The 19251-nt window shown below is 40.0% G+C and overlaps 1 protein-coding gene across 1 annotated transcript in view; it reads left to right on the forward strand.

The window, feature by feature from the left end:
* Positions 1-3720: 3720 nt before the first annotated feature.
* Positions 3721-19251, forward strand: part of PRLR (prolactin receptor) — a 148268-nt gene continuing 132737 nt past the window's right edge. The window contains exon 1 of the mRNA XM_054186524.1: positions 3721-3810. The gene's annotated coding sequence lies outside the window, so the exon portion shown is untranslated. The remainder of the gene's footprint in view (positions 3811-19251) is intronic.

Consider the following 19251-nt stretch of genomic DNA (forward strand, 5'->3'; position numbering starts at 1 on the left):
AAGTCATGCTTGACAAATTTGGTGGCCTTCTACAACAAAGTTACAGCATTGGTGCATAAGGGGAGAGCAACAGACATCATCTACCTGGACTTGTGAAAAGTGTTTGACGCTGCCCCGCATGGCATCCTGGTCTCTAAATTGGAAAGGCATGGATTGGATAGATGGACCACTCGGTGGATAAGGAACTGGATAGATGGCTGCACTCAAAGGGTTGCGGTCAACGACTCAATGTTCAAATGGAAACCAGTGGCGAGTGGCATCCCTCAGGGGTTGGTACTGGGACCAGTGCTGTTTAACATCTTTGCCGGCAACATGGACAGTGGGATTGAGGGCATCCTCAGCAAGTTTGCCGATGACACCAAGCTGTGTGGAGCAGTTGACACGCTGGAGGGACAGGCTTGAGAGGTGGGCCCGTGCAAACCTCATGAAGTTCAGCAAGGTCAAGTGCAAGATCCTGCATGTGGGTCAGGCCAATCCCAAGCACAAATACAGGCTGAGCAGAGAATGGATTGAGAACAGCCCCGCCGAGAAGGACTTGGGGTGTTGGTGGACGAGAAGCTCAACATGAGCCAGCAATGTGCACTCACAGCCCAGAAAGCCAACTGCATCCTGGGCTGCATCAAAAGAATCATGGCCAGCAGGTCGAGGGAGGTCGTTCTACCCCTTTACTCCACTGTTGTGAGACCCCTCTTGGAGTATTGTGTTCAGCTTTGGAGTTCTCAGCACAGAAAGCACATGGACCTTTTGGAGTGGGTCCAGAGGAGGGCCACAAAGATGATCAGAGGGCTGGAGCACCTCTGCTATGAGGACAGGCTGAGAGAGTTGGAGTTGTTCAGCCTGGAGAAGAGAAGGCTCCATGGAGACCTTATAGCGGCCTTCTGGTACTTAAGGGGGGCCTACAGGAAAGAGGGGAGGAACTCTTTATCAGGGAATGTAGTGATAGGACAAGGGGTAATGGTTTTAAATGAAAGAGCGTAGATTTAGATTAGCTATTAGGAAGAAACTCTTTATTGTGAGAATGGTGAGACACTGGCACAGGTTGCCCAGGGAAGCTGTGGATGCCCCATCCCTGGAGGTGTTCAAGGCCAGGCTGGATGGGGCTTTGAGCAGCCTGGTCTAGTGGGAGGTGTCCCTGCCCAGGGCAGGCGGGGGTTGGAAGTAGATGGTCTTTAAGGTCCCTTCCAACCTAAACCATTCTATGATTCTATGATCATTGAACTATGACTGTAATTTGTTAATGAAAACTTTGACATTTTTGAAAAACTGAAAGGGAAATAACATGCAAATTATGAATGTAGAAGGGAATAATAAACAAGAAAATAGAAATATACAAAAAAATAGATAAAAAAAGTTGTTTGATATTGGTTCATTTATGGAAATGAGTGACCACTGAGTTGCATCAGCTGCCATTGCATGTTGAAAAGCTGGACAGTGTAAAGTGGTGTGCAGTTAATATGCTGGTTTACCAGAGTCTAAGAATCCTAGAAAATAAGCAGGCTATAATCTAAAATAGTTATTTGAAAATATTTTTATTCTTTGTGGTCTATCTTATTTCTGATTTAACTAATATGAAAGCTTCTGACCAGTGAACTCGTATGCACTGATTATAAAATACCAAACTACTAGCTATTTTTGCTTAACATTTCTATAATTACAAAAGAAAAAAAAAACATCCGGATGATGGGATCAGGTGTACCCTGATGAAGTTTGCTGATGACACCAAAATGAGTGGGGAAGTGGACATTTCAGAAGGGAAAGGCACCCTGCAGGAAGACTTGGATAGGCTGGAAGAGTGGGCTAACAAGAACCTTAGGAAGTTCAACAAGGACAAGTGTAAGGTCGTGCACCTGGGAAACCATAATCCAGGAGTGCAGCACAGGCTGGGATGTAGCTGTCTGGTGAGCAGCTCTGTGGAAAGGGACCTGGGGGTCTTGGTGGACAACAAGCTCAATGTGAGTGACCAGTCTGCTGCTGCTGCAGCAAAACAAGCCAACAGGATGCTGGGTTGCATCTACAAGGGCATCACCAGCAGAGGTAAAGAAGTCATTATCCCACTCTAGCCAGCACTTGTCAGGTCACACCTGGAATACTGTGTTCAGTTTTGGTCCCCGCTGTACAAAAAGGATATGGGCAGGCTGGAGAGGGTCCAGAGAAGGACCACCAAGATGCTCAAAGGACTGGGAAGCCTGCACTGTGAGGAAAGATGGAGAGTATTGGGTTTGTTCACCCTTAAGAAAAGAAGGCTTAGCGGGGAAATCTTGTCACCGTGTTCCAGTATTTAAAGGGTGGCTATGAAGAAGATGGAGACTCCCTTTTGACAAGCAGTCACATGGAAAAGACAAGGGCTACAAGGTACTCCAGGGGAGATTCCGATTGGACACAAAAGGAAAATTTTTCCCAGTGAGCACAGTCAGCCATTAGAATAATCTCCCGAAGGAAGTGGTGGATTCCCCAACATTGGACACTTTTAAGATTCAGCTGATCAGGGTGCTAGGCCATCTTGTCAGGACCATGCTTTTGCCAAGAAAGGTTGGACTCGATGAATTATATATTGTCCTCAAATTTATTATGATTAATGATTCTTTCAGTGTGTTCAGGACATAATATACTGACTGGTAAAGAGAGTTTGTTGATGCATATAACCTACATTCCTGGTCTTTCCAAGCATTAGATTCCATTTAACTCATAACCTCAAGATAACCTATTTGTATTTTAAGTTAACAGCACTGAAATTGCTATAAGGATAAATTTTCTGGCATGGAATTTTATTGTGGTTTAACTGCATGATTAACAGAAAATGAAAAAAGATACAAGATATTTAATACTGTTGAAATTTTCTCATTTCTTAATCGGAAATTGTAATAGATTTGCTGCATTGTGTTGAAATGTGTTCATTGTATAAAGACTTTTTTTAAATCATTTGAATGATTCTAAATTAGTAATGTTTTCTAAAATGAATTCCATCAAAATCAGAAACAATCACTTGTTCTGTCACATTTTATAGACTATATAAGACTTCATGTTATTTCTACATTTGCATCGAGAAGGATGCTAAAATTTCACAGATTTTACATGCCATATCCCATCCCTGAAGAGTTTGAGACTCCCCTAGCACTGTTTTTAGAAGACTTACTTTACTGGGAGAAAGGTGAGGTCAAAACGTATCTGTGTTTCCCTGTATGATGTGCTGGCCACATGTTAAAACTTAGTTCTTTTAATGAAAAGGGGCACATTATGCAGTGTCTTTATAACTATGCAATCCCAAAAAATATTTTCATGTAGGAAAAGCATAAACAAGAAATATAGAGACAAGCTTTCTTTTTTTTTTACCTACAAGAGGTAGTTAAACATGAATCACTACTGTAAAACAATTAAGATTAGTGCAAATTAGTTTCATGTCTTAACGTTGTTTCTGTAATGAAGGATAATTATGATACAGAAATGGAAATTGGAGCTGCAGTGATTGAAAACTAGTGTGACAGATACATGGGGATGCTGGCAATTTGAGTTGTTTCATTTTGCTGTTAGACTTCTGGTAATCACCTGAACACACTTGATAAGCCATCATTAACTATAACAAAAAGAAAAATCTATCACCATCACATTTGAAAATACATTCTGTAATGCTGAAAGCTACATTGGTTTTTAGGAAATGGAAAATTTTCTGTCTGATTTTACTGCCTGTATTACTGCTCCCTTTTTAACCTGTGCTTAACTCTCAGATACTGGAGGCTGAAAGAATCCATAGAGTTTTTGAAACAAGAAGTGTGAAGTCTTCTCCTGCACAAGCTGATGACCATGTGACATGATGTAAGTCCTTTAACCATTTTATCTCTATTTTTCCTTTGTAGATGATGAAAATTTACAGTTTACCAATCATGATGAAAATTTGAATTTTATTTTACATTTGAAGTTAATTTAGTATAGAATTTAAAAAAAGAAAACCTTACTTCATTAATTTTCCATCTAAAATTGTTTATTAGCTTTGTAATACTTTCACAAGTAATGTGAGACTGCTTATTATTACTTACCCGTTTTACACTGTTACTTAATGGTTTTACAACATTTTGAGCATTTAATATATATACTTGTTTAACAAGTAAATGATGTTATTGACTGTGGTTTTGTAATCTGGTTATGTGCTTGATTGTGTAAATAATTTAATTCTTTTGAAGCTGTTGAATTATGATTTCAGTGTTTAGGTCCAAACTATCTGGAAGATGTTCTATTTGCTAGTGGATCCAGCAAAAGAAGTGATCTCACAGAAGAGAAATCAACAACTTCTGAGATATCAGATAGAGAAAATACAGGCAATTATCAAATAGGGAGTTCTTAGGAGAAAAGAAACATTTATTTCTCTGTGTGAATCAGGAAAGACTGTCAAGTTTCAGTTCAGTGTCCATGTTAACACAGTATTAGCAGAGGATCTGCTTTGCCAAGCAGGTTATCAGCATCTTTCAACTGATCTTTTACAATCTGATGAACATACATTCAGAGGAACTTGAGGAAATAGATAATAGAATTTTCAGAGGAATTTCTTGGCGAAATAGGATGGTAGAATTCACTCGACAATACAGAGGATGTAATTAAATTGTTTAAAGGCAAAATGAGGGGAATGGACTGGGAATCCTGAGTAGCTCATATTTAAAAGGTGTGTTCATACCTCTAATGACTCCTTTAGTTAACTGGCAAGATGCATATGCATAACCGCCGTATGTGCTAGGAAAGCCATTCACTAAGGTCCAGACAGTCTAGTCTTAGTATTTCTTCCCTGTCTTGCATCTGCAATATGCAAATTTTGTGTGTGTAAATAATAGCTTTCTCGGAATCAAAATAAGCAAATAATTAACTATTAATTATTTTTGCAGAGGCAATATTTTCTTCAAAATAAGTTTTCACAAGTTTACAGAAAATTTTGGGTTTAGAATTTTTCTGACTTATGAAACATGAGGAGACTAAAGCATAAACAGTCTTCTCCAAATGCTCTTAGTTTGATTAACTGTGGTTATTTTACTAGACCTCCTATATCATGCTTATACCTGTATTTAGTATCTTAGAAAATTGATATTGTCTTTCTTACTGCATTCTTTCAAAGGCACCAATTTTCTTTATTAGTTATTTATTTGATATGTAGTGTGTAGGAAAGTAAGTCAGATTATACCTTCTACATTTTCTGCTGAAAGTAATAGAATTTGTAGGTTTTCTGACTTCCCAGAGATTGACAAATGTGGGCCAGACAGATGGAGAACACTTTGTATTGTATGTTGGGTGTTTAAAATAAAACCAAAGCAAAACCAAACAGAAAAAAAAGCCCCTCCAACTGAACATTTTCAATTCCACTGTTCTTGAAGGTGGCAGGTCATTGGAAAGTCATTGAAAGGCACAAACTTGAGCATAGGAAGTTCCACCTAAACATAAGGAGGAACTTCATTACTTTGAGGGTGCCAGAGACCTGGAACAGGCTGCCCAGAGTGGTAGTGGAGTCTCCTTCTCTGGAGACATTCAAAACCCACCTGGATGCGTTCCTGTGCAACCTGCTCTAGGTGAACCTGCTTTGGCAGGGGGGTTGAACTAGATGATCTCCAGAGGTCCCTTCCAACCCCAACCATTCTGTGGTTCTGCAGTTGTCATGGATGCTTGTGTTCATAGTTGTGCTAACCTGATCTTTTCTGTCACGTAAGCTTGCACACGTGAGATATTTTAAAGGAAAAATTGAAAACTTAAATTTAACCATATTCATACAATCATAGAATCATAGAATTGTCTAGGTTGGAAGGGACCTTTAAAGTCATCGAGTCCAACCATTAAGCTAGAACTAACAAAACCACCTAAACCACATCCCTAAGCACCACATCTACCCTTCTTTTGAATACCCCCAGGGATGGTGATACAACCACTTCCCTGGGTAGCCTGTTCCAATGCTTGACAACCCTTTCGGTGAAGACATTTTCCTAATATCCATCCTAAACAGCCCCTGGTGCAATTTGAGGCCATTTCCTCCTATCCTATCACTTGTTACTTGGGAGAAGAGACCGACCCCCACCTGGCTACACCCTCCTTTCAGGCAGTTGTAGAGAGCAATAAGGTCTCCCCTCAGCCTCCTTTTCTCCAGGCTGAACAACCCCAGCTCCCTCAGCTGCTCCTCATCAGACTTGTGCTCCAGAGCCCTCACCAGTTTCCTTGCCCTTCTTTGGACACACTTCAGCACCTCAATGTGTTTCTTGTCGTGAGGAACCCAAAACTGGACACAGTACTTGAGGTACAGCCTCACTAGAGCCGAGGACAGGGGGACAATCACTTTCCTAATCCTGCTGGTCACACTATTTTTTATACAAGCCAGGATGCTATTGGTCTTCTTGGCCACCTGGGCACACTGCTGCCTCGTGTTCAGCCAGCTGTCGACCAACACCCCCAGGTCCTTTTCCCCACACAGCTTTTCAGCCACTCTTCACCAGGCCTGTAGCACTGCATGGGGTTCACATAATCACAGTATTGCAGGGTTGGAAGGGACCTCTGGAGATCATCTAGTGCAACCTCACTGCCAGAGCAGGGTCACCTAGAGCAGGTTGCACAGGAACACGTCCGGGCAGGTTTTGAGTCTCTCCAGAGACGGAGACTCCACCACCTCTCTGGGCAGCCTGTGCCAGGGCTCTGCCACCCTCAAAGTGAAGAAGTTCCTTCTCATGTTTAGGTGGGACTGCCTATGCTCAAGTTTGTGCCCGTTACCTCTTGTCCTGTCCCCAGGCACCACTGAAAAGAGCCTGGCCCCATCCGCCTGACACCCACTCTTTAAGTATTTATAAGTATTGATAAGGTCCCCCCTTCGTTGTCTTTTTTCCAGACTAAAAAGACCCAAATACCTCAGTCTTTCTTCCTAAGAGAGGTGTTCCAATCCCCTAATCATCTTTGTATCCCTTTGCTGTACCCTCTCCAGCAGTTCCCTGTCCTTCTTGAACCGGGGAGCCCAAAACTGGACACAGTACTCCAGGTGCGGCCTCACCAGGGCAGAGTAGAGGGGGAGGATGACCTCCCTCGACCTGCTGGCCACATTCTTCTTGATGCGCCCCAGGATGCCATTGGCCTTCTTGGCCACAGGGGCACATTGCTGGCTCATGGCCATCCTGTTGTCCACCAGGACTCCCAGGTCTCTTTCAGCTGAGCTGCTCTCCAGCAGGTCACCCCCAACCTGTACTGGTGCATGGGGTTATTCCTCCCCAGGTGCAGCACCCTACACTTGCCCTTATTGAATTTCTTAAGGTTCCTCTCCGCCCAACTCTCCAACCTGTCCAGGTCTTTCTGTATGGCGGCACAGCCTTCCGGTGTGTCAGCCACCCCCCCCAATCTTTGTGTCATCGGCAAACTTGCTAAGGGTGCACTCTATCCCTCCATGCAGGTCATTGGTGAATATATTGAACAGGACTGGACCCAGTACTGACCCCTGGGGAACACCACTCGTCACTGACCTCCAACTAGACTCTGTGCCCTAATCACGACCCTCTGAGCTCTCTCTTTCAACCAGTTATCTATCCACCTTACTGTCCATTCATCTAACCCACACTTCCTAAGCTTCCCTATGAGGATGTTGTGGGAGACCATGTTGAACACCCTGCTGAAGTCAAGGTAGACAACATCCACCACCCTCCCCTCATCTATTGTGATGTTGTGGGTTGTTGTGACTCAAGTGCAGGGCCCTGCAAAACTTACCGAGGGTGCACTCAATCGCCTCATCCAGGCCACTGATAAAGATATGAAACAGAACTGGGCCCAGTACTGAGCCCTGGGGAACAACAGTTGTTTACCAGCTGCCAACTGGATTTAACTCTATTCACTACCACTCTCTGGCCCCGGCCATCCAGCCAGTCTTTTACCGAGCGAAGCGTGTGCCCATCGAAGCCATGAACGGCCAGTTTCTCCAGGAGAACGCTGTGGGAAACTGTGTCAAAGGCTTTACTAAAGTCCAGGTAAAAAACATCCACAGCCTTTCCCTCATCCACTATGCAATCACCTTGTCATAGAAGGAGATCAGGCTTGTCAAACAGGGCCTGCCTTTCATAAACCCATTCTGACTGGGTCCCGTCACCTGGTTGTCCTGTATGTGCTGCATGATGGCACTCAAAATGATCTGTTCCAAAATCTTCCCCAGCACTGAGGTCAGACTGACAGGCCTGTAGTTCCCTGGATCCTTCTTCTGGCCCTTTTTGTAGGTGGACATCACATTTTCTAGCCTGCAGTCAACTGAGACCTCCCTGGATTGCCGGGACTGCTGATAAATGATGGAAATTGGCTTGGTGAGCACTTTCGCCAGCTCCCTTAGTACCCTTGAGTGGATGCCATCCGGCCCTATAGACTTGTATATGTCTAAGTGGTGTAGCAGATCATTCCTCATTTCCCTAGGATTATGGAGGCCTCATTCTGCTCACCATCCCTATCATTCAGCTCAGGGAGATGGGTACTCAGGGAACAACTGGTCCTACTACTAAAGACTGAGGTGAAGAAGGCATTAAGTAGCTAGCCTTTTCCTCATCCTTGGTCACTATGTTTCCCCCCACATCCAATGAAGGATGGAGTTTCTCCTTAGTCCTCCTTTTATTGCTAATGTATTTATAGAAACCTTTTTTTATTGTCCTTAACAGCAAAAGTCAGGTTAAATTCTAGCTGGGCTTTGGCCCTTCTAATTTTCTCCCTGCATGGGATCACAACATCTTTGTAGTCCTCATGAGTGGCCTGCCCTTTCTTCCTAAGACCAGAAACTCTCCATTTTTCCCTGAGTTGCGACCATAGCTCTGTGTTCAGCCAGGCCAATCTGCTTCCCCGATGGCTTGTTTTACAGCATGTGGGAACAGCCTGCTCCTGCACCTTTAAGACTTCCTTCTTGAAGAACGTCCACCCTTCCTGGACTCCTTTGCTCTTCAGGTCTGCTTCCCAAGGGACTCTGTCAAACAGGCTCCTGAATAGACTAAAGTCTGCCCTCTGGAGGTCAAAGGTAGCTGACCCCCATCCTTGCTTCTCCAAGAATTGAAAATCTATCATTTCATGATTGCTGTGCCCAAGACAGCCTCTAACTGTTACAGCCCCCACAAGTCCTGCTCTGTTCGCAAATAACAGGTTGAGCAGGGTGCCTTCTCTAGTTGACTTGCTCGCCACCTGTCAGGAAGTTATCCTCAACCCACTCCAGGAACCTCCTAGACTTCCCTATCAGCTGTATTATATTTCCAGCAGACATCTGGTAAGCTGAAGTCACACACAAGAACAAGGGCTAGTGATCATGAGACATTTCCCGTCTGCTTATAGAATTTGTTATCTGCCTCTTCATCCTGGTTGGGTGGTCTGTAACAGACTCCCACCATGATATCTGTCTTATTGGCCTTCCCCCTGATTTTTACCCGTAAACACTCAATCCTGTTGTCACCATTAAGTTCTAGACATTTAGAACACTCCCTAACATACAGGGCCAATAATAATTCAATAGGAAAACAATTATATGGGTGGAGTTATGTATTCTTGCTGACCTGTGTTGCTAAGAAACAAACCACTGTGTTCTCAGTTGATTAAATCCTTCTCTTCTAACTGTTTTTACCGCAACATAGATTGCAATGCCTTATTCAGGCTCAGACATCTCAAATCCATTAACTATAAGGTCAAGCTATTATCTGCTTCTTTACTTACTTCGGTCTTGCTCCATCTAAACTAAAATCATTCAGACACCTCTCCATGAACATCTAGTATAAAGTTTCAGTTCAACAGGGGACAAAACAAAACTGTTCCTGTTTCTACAGACTTATCTCCCTCTCCTATTTCTTCCTTGATCCTGATAATCCACCTGTCATGCGGTACTGGAGCCTGGGTGCCATCTTCAGCTATCTCTTTTTCCACCGTCATTAGTACTGAATTTGCCAAGTGCAGGTTGAGTTAAAACACATGTGGGCACATAGTACATTTCTGTCAAATTAACACACAATAAAAGATTTTTAATGGCTTTTTGTTTTTTTTTATTAGATGTGGAATGATAGTTGATGTGTTGTCAGATATAAAGTCTGCCAATACAAAATTACTGTCAGCTTTGTTTGAATAAATTTAAAAGAATAAAGTCATTTATATATCTCTTCTATGCATTGCAGTACTGCATAACTTTGATGTAGTACAAGTAATTATCTGGCTGGATATACTGTATGACTTTTTTTGCCTATACTTACTGAAGAGTGTTTCTAAAGTACCACTTTCCTTATTCAGTAACAGAACGGATACGTTTGTTTTCTCTTGTTTCACCATTTATCTTAATTATTGTAAAATCCTTTTTCTTAATTTTGAAAAATGTAGCCTCGTTCTATGTGTATTTATGTAAAACATTGCTTCAGTGTGTAGTTTGTCACCATTTCATTTCTATATCCACCTTTAAACGTGTACCTAAGCCTTTCACTTTGGACCCCAATGCTCCCTCCCTCCCTGCCTCTCTCCCTTCTTTTCTACGCCAGCCATTATCACCCACTTGTTGAATTTTCAAATGGTATTTTTTTTGCTTTCTCTCATGTTATCTTTCCCATTTGATAGGAATTTGTCTAAACATTCAGTAATCTCTTTATATCCCCTGGCTTCTTACTATCACTTTTGCTCTGCTAGCTGCACAAAGTTCATAATGGTTAGATCAAGGTTTTGATGAGATTATAGATTATAATACTGATCACTGTATCCATTGCTTCATGACCATCTGTCTATATCCATTTCTAGCCTTTCACCGTAGTTTTGCTCTTGATTTGCGTGAAACTGGAATTTTAATCCAGATATCTAAATCTAACCATTTGGAACAAATCATGTACCCAGAGAAGATCCGAAATGTATTAAGTCAACTGAAACTGGTACAACATTGTAAATTACAGCCTGCAACATTTTGGGTCTATCAGTTAGTGTTGTATGGCTGTGAATCGTCAGGCATTAACTATTATCTTTCTTACCTTTCCATGTTTTACTTGATTTGATATATTTCATTTATTTTTCACAGCCGTATATTTTCAGATAGAACAAATAGCTTTATCGATCAGGTGTCACACAATCTCAGCTACTTTTTGGTGACCCTCAGTTTGTACTCATTCTGAAATATTTTTAGGACAAATAGCAGAGGCTCAGTAGCTCTACTGATTTAGAGTAGTAGTAATACTCCTTCTCCTCAGGAAAAAAAAAAAAAACCAAACCCAAAATTTGTGTAATCTTCACATTCCAAGCTAATTTTGAATTCTTAGCTTGTTTTATTAGATATGATACAATCATGATTTAGAGCACTAATTTGGACATATGGCTTAGGAAATATTGGAAGATTTCTGGCTTCTACTTGCACAAATCATGTGTTTCTGGGTTTAAATTTTTTGTTTGTTTCTTGATTTTAGATTCCATCAGACTCGTTTTGTTCTGGGGCTTCTAGATGGAACTAAACACCATAGTCCACTATTGTTGTTATTTCCAATGCTTGAAAGAGGCTAGATTCATATTAATTCTAAATTCAGTAGAAGTTCATTGGTCTTGCCATTCACAGGGATAAGATGTTGGTGGATGAGAAGCTCAACATGAGCCAGCAATGTGCACTCACATCCCAGAGAGCCAACTGCATCCTGGGCTGCATCAAAAGAAGCATGGCCAGCAGGTTGAGGGAGGTGATTCTGCCCCTCTAGTTTGCTCTAATGAGACCCTTTCTGGAATACTGTGTCCAGCTTTGGAGTCCCCAACATAAGAAGGACACAGACCTGTTGGAATGGGCCCAGAGAAGGGCCACAAAGATGATCAGAAGGCTGGTGCACCTCACCTATGAAGACAGGCTGAGAGAGTTGGGGTTGTTCAGCCTGGAGAAGAGAAGGCTCCAGGTAGACCTTATAGCGGCCTTCCAGTACCTAAAGGGGGCCTACAAGAAATATGGGGAGGGACTCTTTATCAGGGAGTGTAATGATAGGACATGGGGTAACGGTTTCAAACTGAAAGAAGGTAGCTTTAGATTCAATATTAGGAAGACATTATTTACAATGAGGGTGGTGAGGCATTGGACCAGGTTGCCCAGAGAAGCTGTGGCTGCCCCATCCCTGGAGGTGTTCAAGGCCAGGCTGGATGGGGCTTTGAGCAGCCTGGTCTAGTGGAAGATGTCCCTGCCCAGGGCAGGGGGTTGGAACTAGATGATCTTTAAAGTGCCTTCCATCCCAAACCAATCTATGATTCCATGAATTCTACAATGACCTTCTGAAGATATAAATGACTGACCAGTTACACATTTATTCTTATAAAACTCAGTCTTTAAAGTTCCTTCCAAGCAAAACAATTCTATGATTCTATGATTCTGTATTGCTTCATTGCCAGTCAAATGCAGGATCATGACAACCTCCCGAGCTCTGAGGTCAGAAGGTTTCTTCCACAGGAGGCTTCACCTTGGTGATGTGAATGTTATTAAGTTACACAGTGCCAGAGAATTTTTCCCCCTCACTGGAAGTCGGATGTCAATACTGTTTTATTATTTGTACAAGGGAGTAGAGTTTTGCCCAGGACATTGCTAGACATTTGCGAAATCTGTATGTTTGTACAGACTGTGGGTCATTCCCAGTTGGCAGTTTTCTTGCAGACAACCTGTTTTTGGAAGACAATAGAGTTTAATTACATTGTTTTGTTCTAGGGCAGTCAGTGACAGAGAATGGTACTGTGCACAGTTAAGTTATAAGTACAGTAGCCTGTAACCTCTGCATACCAAGTTTCATGTCTTGATAAGCTAAAACTCAGTGGAAGACAGATTTTTGGTGTTCGTAGAAACAAAGTACATATAATTAGCTGATCACTGGAACCTTGAATGTGTAGTTCTTGGGTAAGTCTGCTCTGTTTCTATGAACCAGAAGAATATATGCATCATTAAAATGGCTGGTGTAACAGATTATTCTATATTGATTTATTCTGAACAGTTCTTTTCCCCGGCAATGAGTTATAGCTTATAATGCTATCATCATCTAATCAGCTTTTCTGTGTAGTACGGGGCTGTAGAATTTCCATGCATTTATTGTTCTTTAAGGTAGAATGTATAACCAAGAAAATTATCCAGCATTCATGGAATACTCCAAACAGCCCTCCAGCAGTTGTCTGAATGCCTAATTGTCAGTAATGTTTAAATTCTGCACCTTATTTCTGCCCTCAGTGTGTCTGCCTTCAACTTCTAACCAGAGGATCTGGTTCTGAGGTCTTTGTTTAATGGCCAGTATCCACTTCTCTTGGGATAGATAAGATGGTTTTCAGCAGTTACATACGTATACATCTAGCAGTTTCAACTTATACCTGAAATTTCCAGGGAATACGTAAATCCAGATGAATTACTGTCATGTGTAAGAGCTCAAGGAACTTGTAGAATTCATTATGCAAAACCACAAGTTAGGCAAGGTTACTGTGTCATGTAACTGATAAACACATTGTGAGCATTTATAAATCAGATAACCTCTTTCTAAATCAGTGATAATAAAACAGCAGAAAGAAACTTCTCTGTGTCACTTTTCCTAATGCTTTAGCCATTTCAGCAAGAAAGCCCGTAAGTGATTTTAATACCAAGTCATTGTAGCGATACAATGACAAGTCTCTTATTAGATCTTAGATGACAAGTCTCTTATTAGCATCAGCAGGACAGGCAGTTGATTATCTTTGCTAAGATGTGAGATGAGGCTTAAAAAATAGGGTAGGCTTTGCATGTTCTTGCATGATTCTCAACTTTAAAACTGGTTCACTGGGTATAATGTATGCCAGTCACTTTTCGAAAGAACATTTCAAAAAGTAAACTCATCTCCCTGTTTGTGATGTCATCAATATATTCCCACTTTCCAGATTATTACTGCATTTTTTATATATATTTACTAATTCTGTCTGCCTTTTTATATCACAAGCCGATGATTCTTACTTGCATATCACATGCAAATGACATGCCTTGAAAAAAGAATACCCTTTGACTGTGTGCTCACCAAGGCAAGAATTGTCATGACTCCTGAGTTTCAGAAGTGTCCATCCCATAAAGAAAATGTTTTTGCAAGTAAGTAATAGCAAAGTGCTTAATAATAACAGAAGAAATAGAGTGTAAGGAAGATTTTCACCAATTTTATTTTTAGCCTGAAATGACTTGTAGAAAATAGCATTGAATAATAGATTTTCAGCTGGGCCATACCCTAAACCTGGACATCACATGTGGCTCTGGATGCTGTGGCAACTGCAGTTGTGTTGTCAAGGAAACAGCCTTGTGCTCAGTAGGCAAAACCAATGAGGATTAAGCAAGGCTATATTATAGCTAAGCCTCCATGACCTTATCAGGGAGCAACAAGATCTGTCTGTTCTTCACTGTGCAGGTGTCCCTCAGGAGTGAGGGAGATATGCACAGGCGAAAACACGCATGCAATATACTTGATTTAAATGTCAGACCTGGATTACTCAAACAAGTGAATGCATTTCCCAGTTAGATGGATTAAAACTCTCCATTTGTGTAAGTAAAATGTTTATATAAAATAAATAATAGAGAAGAAGGTAATGTGACATGTTTTTCTGTAAGCTATGAAATGAGGAAGAGATAATTAAAGTATGATGAACTCTGTAAGTATTTTTTGAATTTTGTTGTAGCTTTATAATCATGCTAGAATTCACACTGCCACTATAAAATGTGTATAAAGTGTGCCACTATAAAAATGTGTTAATTTCCCAATAATAAGAAACAAAGTTTATAGAACACTGAGATGCAGAATAGTTGTCAACAGTTTCAAGCACAGTGTTCTTTAGTAAAAAGAATTAATGCGTGTGTCACTGAAGTAAACTCACACTCCAACAAACACGTGTTATTTCATCCCAGTTTTTTGTATCTAAAAGAACCAAAATCCAAATGGAACTGAGATAAATAAGTGCAAGAGAAAAATGCCTAATAGCTTTATGCTGGGTGGGGCAGGAAGTTGAAAAACTTGTTTAAATTGCTGTCAGAAGTTAATTGTTTTCTGCTTAAACTTTAAAATATTATTCCTTTTCGTTTCTAAAGCAAAATAGGATGTTACACTTTAGTTGAAGCTTCATAATAAATAAGGATGAGTGAATGAGCAACTAAATTTTACATGCTTTGGCAGAATCTCTGGAGTTTATCGTGCTTTTCTTTTTTACATTGTCACGTAACATCAAAGGTGATAAAATGTCTTTCTTAATTAACCCTGTGCTGTAGTTGTTAATCTGGATTTATTTATATTAACCATTGTATTTTTTCTTGTTTCAGTATCTCTTCTGGTATTACATGCCCATTTAAAAAAAAAAAAAATCAATGTTAGTTTATTTGCAGATAATGCCAGATGAACCTTTTTCAATAATGATACTGTCCAGTGTCTTGTACATAGAAGAGCGGAACTGAAGCAAACTGTGAAATGAGATACATCTGATTATCATACCGATTTTGCTTCTAACATTATCCTGTGAATTCTTTTCTTTCTTGGTGTTTTCTTTTCCTACAGACGATAATCTAAACTAGCCAAAGCCAATGGATTTTGTCAGATTTTGATTATTCTTTTCTTGCATCCCACTCTTTTTTCCCAGTGCTTCAGCATTTCTTTCTTCTTTGTAACTGATTTTTTAAAAAGTCTGGGTTTTTTTCCAGGATCGCTGTTTTTACCTTTTCAACAATATTACAGAAAAATTCTGTGTATAAGATATTTCATAGCAAAGAGAGAAATTCAGACATTTTGCGGCACATCTAAGGCTATTTAAGTTGCCACTCTTCTGATAAGACTTTGTTTCAGGACATAAGGGGAAGAAATGAAGCAAAGAGGACAGGGAAGACTTGGCCACTTCTATGAGCTGAATATGATGTCAGTCTTCTTAACTATGTAAAATGCACAATAGAAAAGTCAGAGGTGAAAGCATACTTAATGCTTAAAATGCTCAAAGTCATTGGAACACATACACCAGTTAGCTTAAAAAAATGTGACTTAAGTGCTTGGAGAGAAGTCCGCTATGATCCAAATACGCTTAGAGAGACAGAATAATCAAAATAAAAGGATTAGGAAATGTGTTGTGCCTCCCCAAAAGTTTCTCATTCCCATGCCTTCTTTCCTTATTAATTTTTTAACTTTCAATTTTCATGTGGTTTTGTACTACTGTCATATTTAGTCCCTTAATATCACATGTGATTTCATCCTCTAGTATTTCTGTTTGTTCCTTATGTGTCTAATAGTTAATTTGAAGGTCAGGTAGAGAGCTGGATACTTTTCCTAATTTCTTGTCTGCCTCTCGACCTTTGTCCCCTCCTTACATTTTTCCTAATTTTGTACAAATAAATCTGCCTTAATTTTCTCTTGGTCTGTCTTCTGTCTATAGCTCTATCATATTTTTAATTTGATTTTCAATCTACTAAAATCTATCCTTTTGTTAAATAGTCTGGCTTCTATAATGAGTTTGATATGAATTAAATTTAATTTTCATTTTAATCTTGAGCACACTAATATGAATTACCTTGACCAGTTATCACTAATTTAGGGAGCAACTAGTAGAATCCAACTTTTTTTCTTTAAACCAACTAACTGCTTTAACAGTGTGCCAGTATATTACTGCAAGTTATCTACCACCCTGCCACTTTCTGGGATAATCTGCGATCCTGATCAATAAGCAGAGCAGCAGTCTCTCCAGTTGGGTTATTTGTGGACAAATAGGCAGATCAGCCTTTCCCTACTTATGGAGTGACTTAGATGCATCCAGGACATGTCATGCCTCCTGTGCATGTGCTGTGCAACTGATCCGTGTGTGCATAACAAGCCTAAGATATATCTGATCCTGTAGATTTACAGTAGGCCATCTGTGCATACCCCAAACCCATGTGTCCAGGTGTTCCAGCTGGTGTAGTAGACACCTTTTCTTCCATGTGAAATGCTGGCAAATACGATTTTCTCATTCCATTTTAAATTATTGGCATAACCTTGGTCCGTGTATTCTAAGTGCCTTGTACCAGTGAGATTTAATTCATTTGATCAAATTCAGACAGGAATTCAGGAGTAGTCACTGGAAACATATTACTGTGAAATCAGATTAATTCTGGAATATCAGTATGTAGGAAATCAGAACTAGACCTATAGTACTCATGTGTAATTCTTCTTCATGTTTCATCTTACGTAGCTATTTACAGTGCTGTAAAATGGAAGAACAGTTTTATGAACTCAAAGTGTTTACAGTTGGCATATATTTATCTTCAAAATCAAAACCTCAGAAAAAACGAGGCTGTGGAAGACCTCCAGTGTTTAGGCTACTAAAAGGGCTGAATTGCCAAAGGACTGAACAGAGAACTGTAGTTTTAACGAAAATAAATAGGAGTGTAATATGTGCAAGTGAAATTAATTTATTCATAAGCTCTTCTCAAATCTTCTGTATGTGAATTATATCCCCCTAGATTATGGTGCATTAATTCCATTGTTATTAAGAAGTTATGTGTTTATAGGAATAAACTGCATTGTATTATTTTTCTACTGTATTCTAGTATTTCAAATATTTTGAATTTGGTTCATAAAACATATATACAAATGTGTACCTCAGATACTTTTTTCACCCCTAACTTACCTTTAGACTTCTGATCCAATTTACACATTTGAAAGTTTCTCCTGAGGGTAACTGAACAGGTTTTGATGAGTGAAACATTAAAACTTGGGCACACATTTTCAAGTTATGAAATCTGGATTTTTTTTTGCAAGTATGTTAATCAATGGATGTGTCATTTCTTTAAATAAATAACATATAGCAATATGCTGACACCCATCAGTTTTAAGTCAAAGATTGTCAGCCACGGAAGCTACCTGTGTACAAGACAACTAAAGATATTTGTGGTATTTATCTTTGTATCACTGCAATAATAGGTATTACTCTAGAAAGTACCTCAGCCTTTTGAAAATTGCTTGCCCTGTTTTCCTGAAACTGATTGAGATTTGTTATATAGAAAATCATGTACAATGTTTACATCATTATTTTTGTATTCCTCTGCATTCTTGACTGCACATCTTTTATTTTTGGTTTGCTCCTATAGTATTTATATTATGTGTCTTTGCTATACAAAAATAATCAAACAAATAGAAAAATACACAGCTGTAGACTTTAAGATCTAGGATATTTTTAAAAATCAGTTCACTGTGAGTGCGTTTTTTGTATAAGTGCGCATGATTTACATACTGATTTTCAATTTGCAACCCTGTTTAAACCTAGATGTAGAACCAGCCCAAAACTTCAATTGTGAGACTGTTATCACTGTGTTCAAATCCATATCCTTCCTAAATTCAAGTTGTTTGGCAGCAGCAGTAGTTAATCATATTTAAGATGATTTTACTGAGGGCTTACTGTGATCCAACAAGCAGCCTACAAGCTGGGCTGTGCTTAAGGATGCTCTGCTACAGCTCACTGCCTCTTCCAGGAGACGGCAAATGGCTTTCAAGTAATGAGTAGTAGCTGAGTGCATTCCCCTCCGCCTGTTCACATCTTGGCTCAGAGAGCACGGGGGCTGCTGCAGAGGTACACAACTGTAATGCTGTAGCTCTGCAGTGGAGGAAAGGGAAGAGTGGCTTTCACAGCTGTCTTCTGTCTGTAAATGGGGAAGGTGTTTCATTTCAGAATCAAGGCAGTTTGGCTTTCTAACTTCTGGAAGCTGTGTAATACTTGCTTGTAATACTTAATACCTCATTATTTCATTGTCAGACACCTTAGGAAAGAGGGTCTTTAGAGAAGCCTTAATGCCTGTTGGGTTTTTTCATCTCTTGGTAAGCGTGCACTTTTCCAGATTATTTATTGAAACAATGCACAACATGCATATTTTCCATTACCACTTTTATTTAAAGCAACAGTGTTTCAGTTTAATGTTTTAGAAGTGAAAGAACCAAATCCAGAAAATTATTAATAGAAAAACTGAGAAAACACATTCAACTGATTTGCTAACAATCTTTGGTGCCTCTATTACCAGTCTGCAATCTTGATAAAACCTGAGGAAATATTGGTGACGCTTCCGCTGAGAGATATAACATTCCTTTGGAAGTAATGATGTTCATCTTGTTAACAGACCTTCAGGCTGGCTGGTAAAATCACACAGGGGATCAATTTGATTAACATTTCTGGTTTTTTAAGGGTATTAACAGGCCCACATCCAAGATGATGATTATTTTAGTACTTGTTGCTTAGGATTTATACTGAGGCACGTGGTTGCTAACACAAAACTGTTGTGCTTCCTTAGGAGGTATTTAAATCCTTTCATACACGAGAACATAG

The sequence above is a fragment of the Rissa tridactyla genome, chromosome Z, assembly GCF_028500815.1.
Source record: "Rissa tridactyla isolate bRisTri1 chromosome Z, bRisTri1.patW.cur.20221130, whole genome shotgun sequence".
Classification (NCBI taxonomy): Eukaryota; Metazoa; Chordata; class Aves; order Charadriiformes; family Laridae; genus Rissa; species Rissa tridactyla.